A 12266-nucleotide genomic window follows, 5' to 3' on the forward strand; every position below is an offset into this window, starting at 1 on the left:
TTGTCCCCTCATTGTGCTCCTGTAGTTTCTCAGATGCTAGGACTTCCTCTCTGGGGAGTCATTGCCTCCTTTCACATTGGGCCCACTCCCGAGACTTAGCACCTAGAGAGTGAGAGGGCCTCCTGTTCATATCCCTCCCTGGTGACTGGCAGTGCTCAGGGAAGGCTTTTTGAAGAGGTGAGGAAAGGGACTGGGACAGCTGCAGTGCAATATCCTACCGGCAGGGGGTGTGCGCGGGCCACGGGAGCCTCCTGGGTTCTTTGGAAGTTGCGGAGGCAGGCAGGGCCTCTGGAGCATATGTATATTGTAGGCCTAGGACAGAGATGACCTCAAGCCAGATGTTTTACACACATACCTCTCCCTTTTCCTCACAGGTCTGCAGGGGAAGTTTAGATTATCCCCGGTTTATAGGTGAGGAAATTGAAGCTCAGAGAAGTTTTGTCACACTTGCCCATGGCTACATAACAGCATATAAGTAGTTTGCAGTTACCAGAACTATCTAACTCCAAGCCTTTCTATTGACAACTACTCCTTTATTTGATTCAGGTGTCTCTGTTCAGATGTCCTCAGACCTATCCTGACCACTCTAAAGTATCAAATCACTTTTTAGCCTCTATTCTGCTTTATTTTTCTTCCCAACATCTACAATCATTATATGAATTATTTGCTAGTTCTAAATGTAAGTTTTATGAGGGAGGAACCCAGTCCACTTTGTTCACAAAGTAGTAACTGATACATGGGGTGTATCTAGTAGGTATCTGTGGAACACATGAATTCATTTGAATTCATTGGCAGTGGTTAACATTACAGACTGTGGAGCTAGAGCCTTTTTTTTTTTTTTTTTCTTGGTTGAATCCTTGCTTTGCTACAGGGACCCAGAGCAAGCTATGTAACTTTGCTGAACCTCAGTTTACTCACCATCGATGAAATGGGAATGATAATAATAGTGGCTGCCTCATAGTCTTGTAAGGACTGAGTGACTCTCATATATGCCTGGAACAGGGTCAAGTGTGTATAAATGTTGGTTGTTGTTATTACCCTATTGTATCAAGCCCTGTCCTGGTTCTTGACTGAGACCTAGATCCATCCTCGAGGGGCTCAGAGGCAAGTGCTACGGTGGAGTATGACACCAGGGAAGATACTGACCACGATGAGTTGTGCTTAGGGTGGAGAATTGTCAGAAGAGTGGACATTGCATGCTGAGCGAACAGCATGGGCAAAGGCATGGAGACGGGAGGGTGCCTGCCAGATCGTGAGGCTTGGGGAAGTCTAGTGCTAGCGTCCAGTCTGAGACTGGGCGGAGAGCAGATTTGTGGGCCCCACATCTACAGGGTGGGTGACAAGGAAAAGGCTGACAGGTATCCCAAGGCCTTGAACATTGCTGGTTCCCAGTAGATGTGGACTGAGTGAATGGACGAACACATGCTACAGGCACAAAACCCAGAGCCACGGCTCCTGTGTGTGGCATTCCTTGTGCACATTAACACCTGGGAAAAATGCTACTGCTGCCCTGGGCCCTCTTTATCTGACTTGAGATGCAGGAACCTGTGGTCAGAACACAACTGCTGGGCTGAGACATGACACCTCCATGTCCCCAGTGCAGCACGTGGCCTGAACAAGTTACTGGCGACACATGCTCTTAACCAAAGTGTATGGTCTACAGCACAGCAGATTCACCCATGAGAGGGCCACGTACATCATAGGAGCAAGAAGAGGAGTGTCATTTGGGTAACCTGGGGGTACTCTATCTTCTGCTTTTAGGTGCTGATTACCTGAGCCAGTTAGAATTAAATTTACTTCCTGGATGTGGTGATGGGTCTAACTTACACAACCATCCGGCAGGTTCCGGCTCTGTGTGGTGGGTGTACAGCACCCAGCATCTGGTTATTTGCCCCAGTGGAGGGTGCTAGGCGGCCTCGGTCAGCCAAAAGCAGTGGAGAAGCAACACCCTTTCCAGCAGACACTTCTGAGAAGGTAAGTGTGAATCATGTTTTATAAATCAGGGCTCTCCTGGAACCATCTATCTGTCAACTTCCAACAGCTGATTGTACTCTAAATGTCTCACTTCCCACTGTGTTTTGTTTTAAAATCTGCTGCAAATCCTTTTTAGAATGACATGATGTAAGAGAACGAACATGTGCAGTATAACTCAGTGTTTCAAGGACCCTTGAGTTGTCTGCCTCTCCAGCAGCTCTGGGTAGATCAAGTGCATTCAGTTTGCTCAGCAAGCAGCCCTTTCTGCCTCAGCTTCTGCACCTGCTCTAACTCAGTGCTTCTCAGATGCTGAGATTTTAGAGACCAGTCAGTAAACAAGCAAGCAAATGAACTCAGTGAATGGTTGTGTAGCAAGCACCCTTCTAACCACTACCCAGGTCAGGAATAGAGCTTTACCAGCCTCCCCGATTCCCCAACCCAGGCCCAGCTTCCTCCCTCCTTCCAACTTCTTGACCTTTACAGTAACCACTTCTTGAGTTTCTTTATCACCCAAGTGTTTGTCCCTACACACTATAGGTTAGTCTTACTGCCTTTTTAAAATAACTTGATACATCTCAATCTAAAGGATTAATCTTTAATCTAAATCTCTACCCCTTTCTTTTCCTTACAGTTTCTCTGTTGAGGATCCTGGGCCATTTGATCTGTAGTTTTCCACAGCCTGGATTTTGCTAGTTTCACACCTGCGGGTGCAGTTCATTATGCTCCTTTATTCTCTGCCCTTCCTGCAAATCAGCAGCTAGAGCCAGAGACCTGGTTCATCTCAGGTTAGATCCCTCTGATGAGACGCTGGGTGATGGGTTCTCACTTTCCAGGAGGCACATTGTGTCTGGTGTACACTTTTGTTGGTGTTAGCAGCACTGATGCTCAACACCTACATCTGGTATGTAATTCTCTGGGGGTTACAACAGGGGGGTATTTTATCTTTTTGTTTTCATTTATTAGATGGAATAATTTTATAAGGAGGTACTGTCCCTTGTCTGTATGATTTCTCAGCAGAGTTTATGTAGGAAAGGCAGGGTAAGTGCTTAATTCTTTCCTTTTATTTATTCAACTTTTAAGATAATGAACTGGACTAGTTCCCTGCTATCCTCAGAAGGTGGCTATTTTTAAAAAATATTGTGAACTCATGAATTTAAACATCTGATGGGTTTTATTTCATTGTAATTTTTATTTTTATTGTCCTGTCTTGGCTGTTGGACGCCTCTTCAAGCTGGCTCCTGAGTTGTTTGCCGTGATCCTGGTGTTGCTTTCTGGGATTTCAAGATATCCCAAGCTCCTCTTGTACATTCGGTGTCCTAAACTTGGAATCAGCTATTTCTCTGAGAAGCCCTCGGTTTCACATATGTTTTAGCCAGGCAGCCCTGCCACCTCCTGCTGTTTAGGCTCAATTATCTCTGCCAACATGGTGACTCCTCTCTTGTCTGCTGGTCCTCAGACACAGAGTGCAAAGTGAAAGTGCCCTGGTGGCAGCTGGGCTTGTAGTTCAATGCACCAGGACCTACAGAATGAGTTCTGTGTTCCCTGGCAAGAGTGTGCCCCCTTTGGAGATCAGTACTTCCAACCCACAGAACCCAGAGTTGCAGAAACAGGAAGCACAATGTCCCTCAACAGGTCCTTGGAAGTGATGATAAGTGTGGAAGTGATGATGAGTGTGTGCACTCCTCCTGCACCTTGGTTCCTGGACCCATGTGTTATTCCTTAGGGACACAGCACAACATAAAAGTGTCTGATTTAATGCATATACCAGATCCTGAAGGATGGTACCCGACCCTTGCAGATTATTACCTCAGATTTTGAAGGTAGTGCTTCCATTGTGCCTTCAGTAGGCCATTCCAGTGCTCTTAGATGTTGGTAGCTTCTGGATGGTGCAATAAGAAAAATCTATATCTATAAATCACCAGTAGATCCTAATGTCATGGGCCCACTTTCTAACTTCCTTAACTGTGAAGTGCGTATGCTGGTTGGATACTATGCTGGATGGAATTCCATACCTGAGGATCAGGTACTCTCTAAGCTTCTGGATATTGGTGTTGGCTGAGGTTCTGTGGGCAGAAAAGGCAAACCTATTTCCAGGATACATCTCTATCCCTGTGGATCAACTGGTGGCCTTCCCAGGAAGGAAGGGGTCTGATACAGTTGATTTGCCACCAAGTGGCCAGTTGGTTTCCTCAAGGAATAGTGCCAAATCTGGAGCTCAGGATTGGTCTCTTTCGTGGGCAGATTGGACACTGAGAAGCAGCAGTAGCTGGATTAGCTTTGGTATGTGGGGATCCATGCTGGTGGGCCTATGCCTAGCCTCCATCTCTGTCCTGTGACCAACTCCATTCATGTGCTTATTGTGCCAGTTCCAGGATGGCCAGTGACAAAGTGGCTGAGTCTTAATCTGCTTAGTTCAGTTTTTTTCTGTGGTGGATGCTGTCTGCTGGGTGCTCATGAGTGTGACACCAAAATCTCTATAACTGCCAGCTACTTCTAAATGTCCTTCCGCATGCCTCCTACCCCAAACTTTCTTGTCCCCAGTCCCCCAGACCCTTTCCTTCCAGGCCCCTAACTAAACCGGCTAGACCACTGGCCACTGCCCGGGAATGTATGTGTATCTAGCCTCCTGTGTATTACTCTGCTTCTGTAAGCAGGGGCACCATTTGCAGCTCGTTGGGTCAAGATTTCCCCTTGATCTCCCCGTTGCTTCCCACTGCCTTTCAAGGCAGCTCCTGAATGTGACTGTCATGCAACCACTGTCCTTTTTGGCTTCCACCCACATACCAAGCTGACCCATCAGCAAACCAAGTGAGGTTACCATTTCCATCTTACAATGAACTACTGCTGGCTGCACCTGACTTTATGATTTGGTCAGTCTGACAGTTCATAACAGGAAGTTCTTAGTGTATTTTTACTTGATGCTCACAGTCAAGCATTTCATCTAAACCAGGGCCTGGTCACATGCCAGGAGCTGTTTCTCAAGAGGTATATAATTCTTTGCTGTAGATGGCATAATGTTGCTCCAGAATCCCATGGGCCTACTTTGTGATCCTTTCCCTGGGGCTTGCAATGAGCTCTGCATTGCTTCTTTACCCATCATTGACACTGCCAACACTGTAGAGCCAGCAGGAATGTATGACCCAAATGACAGGCTATTTGCTAGCAGTCTGGACCTCTTGCAGAGCCCTCTCCTGCTCCAGGCCCCACTCAAAGCTGACACTTTTTGTGTCACAAGAGAAGAGTTCCTAGGTGTGGAATGGGTGACCTCCAGAACTCAAAGAGGCCTTTCAAGTGCTGTGTGTCCTTTGTGGCAGAGGATGCAAACGACATCAATCTGTCTTTTAATTTGAAGGGGATATTTTGGCACACCTGTGACCACTCGACACCTCAAAGCTTCACTGAGGTGGCAGGTCCATAAGTCTTCATAGGGTTTATCACCCATCTTCTGGAGCACGTGTGTCTTAAAGTCTCCAATAAACTAGCCACCTCTTGCTTTTCCCACTCAGTCACTATGATGCAGTCAATGTGATGGATCTTTGTGATACTCTGTGGGACGTCCATATGGTCCAGATCTCTTTGGACTGTATTACGACTGAAGGCAAGAGGCTTAACCTGGTTCTGGGAGAAAAGTGTAAATGAATATTATTGTCTGTTCCACAGGAGTGTGAACTGTTTCTGATCCTCTTGTTCAGGTGGATAGAGAAGACCACGTTCACCAATTCAATGGCCTCATACTGAGTCATATCTGAAGCCTGACTGGTCTGCTCTAGCAAGTGTATCTGGCACAACAATTCCTATTAGGGCTACAACTTGGCTGAACTGTGGTGGCCTACAGTCTTTCTCCAGGATCCATCTGGTATTCCAGGGTCCAGACCAGTGAATTAAATTGAGTCATAGTAGGAACCACCACCCCTGCATCCTTTAGGTCTTTAGTGGTGGCATTAATCTCTGCCAGCTTCCTCCCCTACAGATTGTGATATTGTTTTTAAATTTTAATATCTTGGCTAGGAGGGTGTGGGGAGCAATTTTAGACACTTCTATTTAGTTTCCCCCACTATTGATTTTCCTGATTCCCTGGGCTATGGACTCAATGTTGGGGTTACTCTAATTGTCAAATGTATCAATTCCAATTATACACTTGGGGAACTTGGGTATTACATTTGGGTGGATCTGTTGAACCAGTGGACTGAAATTGTGCTTTAGTCAGTACTCTATTTACTACCCAGCCCTGGAAGTCCCCACTCTGATAGGGAAGTTAGGGAGAGGCATGATGGTCTCTGTGTGTTAATGTCAGCTCAGATTCTCTGTCCAATAGTCCCTGAAATACCCTTTCCCCTGTGTATGGTCACCTGGGTAAATGGCCATAGGTTATTTCTAGACTCCTGGAGGAATCTTTATAGTATATACATGTCACTGGGTCTTAGGGACTGGCTTTATCTTCAGTTGATGGGTTCTGGATCGAAATATTGGCTCAGATCTGGGAACTGAGCAAAGGATCGTGACTTTCTATATAGGTGACCACCCTCTGCTCCTCTGTCTTTGCCTTCTTCTAGTTGTAGATGTTAAGCAGCTCCCCTGTTGGCTGTTTGGCTGCCATAGACTCATGTTCTATTAACCATCTTCACAAGTCCCTGTTGGTCAGGCTTCCTTAACTACCTTTCCAACCTTGCAAAGCTTTAAGGGGTGACCTCCTGGCACCTGGAGGTTAAGCTCCACCGCCTGGCCTCTGTTGCTTTGGGTGCCTCATCATTTCCATGGCGTTTCTGGGCCATCTCTGTGGTTGCCTCTCTGTCAGCCCTGCCCTGCAGGAGAACCGTCACTGACTGTCTTTGTGGAGCTGGTATCCTCCTCACCGGGGCATTCATGATGCCTTGGGGGATGGTGTTTCCAGCAGGCCCTCTCATGGAACATAACCATCTGGTGGGTCTTCTGACCTCAGATAATACATCAACTATGCTCCCAGATTCAAGGTTCCCTTGAAGGAGCTCTGAGTGTCACATCTTCATGGCCATAAACTAAATACTCTACCTTATAACCTTCATTTACAGTTAGTTCTATAAGCAACCATATATTTAATGCTCCTCACTAGGCCTTATGTTGATGTTCTTAAGTCACTTGGTTGTCTGATACTTATTCTTTAATAAATTCCTTAGGAAGTATCCATAGGACTCATTCATATTATTCCCAGAGCTCTTCCATGTTTTACTTGAAGGTCAGTTTTGCTGGATATTAAATCCTTGGCTCACATTTTCTCTCCTTGGATATCTGAAATACATTATTCTGTCTCTGACATGAGGTGTTACTGTCAAAATTCCAGTGATCATTTTGTTTCTTTTTAAAGTCACATGATTTTTTTTTTTTTGCCTAAATACTTAAAGGATTTTTCCTTTTTCTTTAAAGTTGAGTAATTTTACTAAAATACACCTTGATGTTGGTTTTTCTAGGTCAGTAATCTCAGGTACCTGGTATGCTCTTCCAGCATGAGAGGTCTTGGGTAGTTTTCCTTCCACTGTGAACATAACACCCATCTTGGAGGAAATAGGTGCTCTGACACAAGTCATGCTTTTTGTGGTTTGATTCCAACTTAAAGATTTAGACAACATCTTGACATCTTTGCTGATCAGATACTCCCTTAGCTCTGTGTGGGGCTGCTGCTGCTCTGCACACTGAGAGAAGGGTCTTGTTCACAGATGGTCCAGTGGGTCGGCATGGTCCAGTCTTCTGGTCTGACCCTTAAAACAACAGAGGGTATTTTCATTCACTTTTCCATTCATTTATCCAACAAATATTTACTGAGTCCCAATTATGTGCCAGCCACCATTCTAGGCACTTAAGAAGCAATGGTGAGCAAATACTATACAGTAAAGTACATCCCTTCAAAATAATCTAAGGTTAAGGGGAGTGGGTGGGAGTGTAGGGGAAATAAGGTTGGCTGTGAATTTTTAATTGCTGAAGCTGGGTGAGGTACATGGAAGTTCATTATACCAATTTCTCTACTTCTGTGCATTTGAAACTTCCCATGATAAAAAGATTTAAATACATATGTCATTCTTGTCTTTAGGCACTTTGTGGTCTAATGAAGAGATAGATAATATTAATTTTTAAAAAGCACACAAATGTCAAGTTGCAACTGTGACAAGTTCTATGAAGATACTCAATGCTATGACAGCCCAGGTGAAGGGATGGGGCCCAGTCAGGGTGGTTAGGAGGACTTCCCTGAGACTGAAGGTTGAAGTTAACTGGACAGTTGGGGAGGGAGGGAAGAACCTTTCAGGCAGAGGGATCAACCTTATGCCAAGTGTCTGTGGTGGGGAGGAGCATATAGCACACAGGGCCCAAAGGTGGGTTTGTGCAGCTGGAGCAGAGGCTGATGGGCAGTGTAGTGGGAATGAGGCTGAGCGATTGCTGGAGCCCAACTGTACTGGGCCATGGAGACCACTTTGAGGGAGTTTTGTCTTTACCATTCGAACCCTGAGAGGTCAGGCAAGGGTTTCCTGGTGGTAAATCTGACACATTCAGATTTGCATTTTGGGGAGGAAATTAGTGGCCAAAGGGGAGAGAAGAGCAGCTTGGACTAAGATTGGTGGACTTAGAAGGAAGGGAAGGAGTTTCAGAGTTGCCTCAGAGGCAAGACTGATAGGACCTGGTGATGGATTGGATATGGGGTGAGGAAGAGTCATCAAGGTTGTCTCCTAGGCCATAGGGGTGCATAGTCCACACTTTAGTTCATACGCAGACGTGTGCTTTTAGCCAAGTTAAATGTGTGGGGTGGTGTGTACATCTGTGTTCACAGGCTCATTCACCTGCAGGATACCTTCGAGCTGTTTTGAACTTCCTTTACTCACACTGACCCTGTAGGAGGTGAGACTGGCTGGGCACAAGAGAATCCTTGGAACTTGAGGTTCCTTCCTGCCCTTTCCCTGACTCTGCTGTTCCTTTGGGGTGGGGCAGGCCCTGAACACTTTTGTTCAGGCCTGGGTCGCAGTAATCTCAACTTCCGAAAGAGGCTTATTATAGGGTCTGACCTTTAACTTGAGCTTCATAAGCTGGACAGTTCCAGCAACCTTGGAACTGCAGGATTAATTGCTGAGAGCCTGGTTTTGAGAGCTTGAATGCTGACCCCAGAGCCGGGCCAAGGGCATCCCTGGACCAAACTCTGTGTCAGCTTTCCATTTGGTTCAGACTCTTGATTCCTGATCTCCTGCTCTGTCCTTAGTAAGTTTTGGCCCAGGGTCAGCAATACCGTCTCTACCCTTATGTGCAGTCATGGGCCAGGCAGCTCTTTGAATCCTTATGCTTCACTTGTCCAAAATGTGACTGTTCTCAGTTATGCTACACCAAAGAACCAAAACACAGACTCCAGTAGGCTCAGGCTTTCCAATAAAGATACCCTTGGCCAAGATGTTGTAAGACTTTGTAACGTCCTGGTTTTGCATTTGTGACTCTTTATTTTAGTTTTGGCATCTAGCAGCACCTATGGTGAGAGCTGGAATTATGTGACCTCAGCCCACCACTGTAATTCACAGGTTTTATGCAGTTTGCTAAGCTTAACCCTCTAGCATCATGAGACCACATGGATTTATACAACTTTGTAGTAAAAAGCAATCAGAAAGTTGAATTAAATTTGGTGCCTGGTTTTATTTGCAACAAATTTCAATTTACTGAATTCACAGTTGTGGGTGATTCTCATGGGTAGTTCTTTATTTAGAATAAGGTTGTTGAACCTCAATGGCAGGCTTTAATCTGGGAAGGTGAAGCAGCTAAGTTTTAGTCTTAGAATCCTATGGACCCCACATACCCAGTGCTTTCTTGTTCCTCATTTTCCTCGTATATAAAATGAGCACCTTAGCCTCATGTTACTGCTGTGTGCTGAAGATAAAAGGGTCTATCAGATAAATGCTTTTTGAAAACAAGTTTGTAGCAGTTAAGCAAGAAGATGAAATAAAAGACATTCATGTTGGAAAGGGGAAGTAAAACTATCTCTAGTTGCAGAGGACATGATCTTGTATACAGAAAATCCTAAGGAGGCTACTAAAAACTATTGGGCCTAAAAAATGAGCTTGGCAAGGTTTCAGGATACAAGATCAATATACAAAAATAAATCGTATTTCTCTATAGGAGCAATAAACAAACTGAAATTAATAAAACAATTCCATTTATAGTAGTGCCAAAAGAATAAAACATTTGGGAATCCGTAACAAAAGTGTAATACGTATGCATACTCTGAAGACTCCCAAACATCACTGAAGGAAATTAAAGAAGATGTAAATAAATAGGCATGCATGTTCATGGATCAGAAGACTTAATATCGGTAAGATGGCAATACTCCCTAAACTGATCTGTGGTTGAATGCAGTTCCTACCAGAATTCCTTCTGACTTCACAGAAATTGATAAATGAATCCTAAAATTCATATAGAAATTCAAGGGACCCAGATTAGCCAAAACAAGGTTGAAAAAGAAGAACAAAGTTGGAAGACTCACAATTCCTAATTTCAGAACTTACTACAAAGCTACAGTAATCAAGCCAGTGTGGTACTGGCATTAGGATAGACCTATAGATCAGTGGAATAGAACTGAATTCAGAAATAAAGTCTCACATTTACAGTCAATTGGTTTTTGAAAGGGGTGCCAAAATAATTCAATGGGGAAAGAATAATCTTTTTCAACAAACACTGCTGGACAACTGGATATCCACATACAAAAAAATAAAGTTGGACCCCTACCTAGCACCACATACAAAAATTAACTCAAAATGGGTTTCAGGGCAGGTAATGTTCATGTGTAGTTTCTTAGCTGGCCTGTTTCTTCTCTCCAGGGTTTTAATCAAATAGATGTTGAGCATGAGTTCCATGCTGGTGCCTGTGCTGGCTGTGATGAGAACAGAGAAGTCATACCAGGCTCTCCTTCAGGCAGCCTCCCACACATGCCCATATGATGTCTTGGTCAAAGGCAGAGTCCAAGGACACAGTGACAATAATGATGGTGATAGTGATGATCGCTAACATTATGGGGTCCTAACTCTGAGCCACGCACCATTTCAAATACTTTACGAGTATCGCTCAAATGTTATTATCCCCAATTTCACAGATGAGGAAAACTGAGGCATAAGTGAGTTGGACTAACTTGCCACACAGCTGATAAGTAGCAGAGCTGCTGAGAGAGAGGCTCTCAGGGAAGGCTTCCAGGGGAAGGGGCTGCACCTGTGCCAGGCCTGGGCAGGTGTCATGGTCAGCTGGGGCGGCAGGGTCCTCATCTTGACTGCATTGGCAGTATGTCTCCTTGGGGTCCTGTTGCTGACCAGCCCATTCTGGGCTCAGCAGCCCCGTGGAACTCTGGGCCTGCTGTGGCCTCCACACCCCAACCACCCTAATGAGCATCTCCTCAGCCTGGCATGGAGCAGGAGCTTGCAGGTAGTTACTGGGGTCCTGGGACTTGACATTTATGCTTGCTCATGGCCTGAACTCCAAACATCCATGGTGCTTCTCTTACTGAAAATAATTTAATTACAAAAGCAATACAGAGTCATTACAGAAAATGCATAGCAATTAGACATGTATTGGAAAGACAAACAGAAGAACCAGCTCTGGCTGCTCGTTCATGCTGGAGGAGGTGACTCTTTAAAGACTGCTTGAAGGTCTTTTGGATATTAAAGGTGAAGATACTCCTGCTGGAAAAAGCACGTTCCATGAGGGACGTCTCATACTCTGCACAGGGAAATGAAGGACCTGAAGCATTTGGTGTTTTGATGGAAGGTGAGGCTCCGGAGTGGGGCCCTGGGGCAGAAGCGAGGGTATCCAGAGAGACCCAGCCACCTGTCCACTGAGAATCCCCCAGAAGCAGGGTCAGCCAGGACACACTGGAACAGGAATGCTCCTGCTGATTTTAAGTCGTCTACTGCACTATGCAGAGCTATAGCCCCTCAGCAGTGCCTCGGGTAAGATATTCTTTGGAGAAATCAAGGAAAAGGGACAGTGTTCCATATTTGTGTTAACTTGGGACAGAGAGAGGGGAACAGCTGCAGAAAGTGGGATGCCAGGGAAACCCAGAGTGGCAGGAAGAGGAAATCAAAGTAAACATGAGAACTAGGCATCTGGAAATTTGCACCAGTGTTGGAGGAGGGCATTGGAATTTGTGTATGTATATATATATTTGCGTATGGATATATATATTTGCTTACATATAATTATAGTTGCTATATGCTTTCCCTAGTATATAGGATAAAAGTTTCAGCCATTTTTATTTAAATGTTAACGGGTGATCCTATGAGACTGGAAAACTGGGGGATACAGAG

The sequence above is a fragment of the Camelus ferus genome, chromosome 10 (assembly GCF_009834535.1).
Source record: "Camelus ferus isolate YT-003-E chromosome 10, BCGSAC_Cfer_1.0, whole genome shotgun sequence".
Classification (NCBI taxonomy): Eukaryota; Metazoa; Chordata; class Mammalia; order Artiodactyla; family Camelidae; genus Camelus; species Camelus ferus.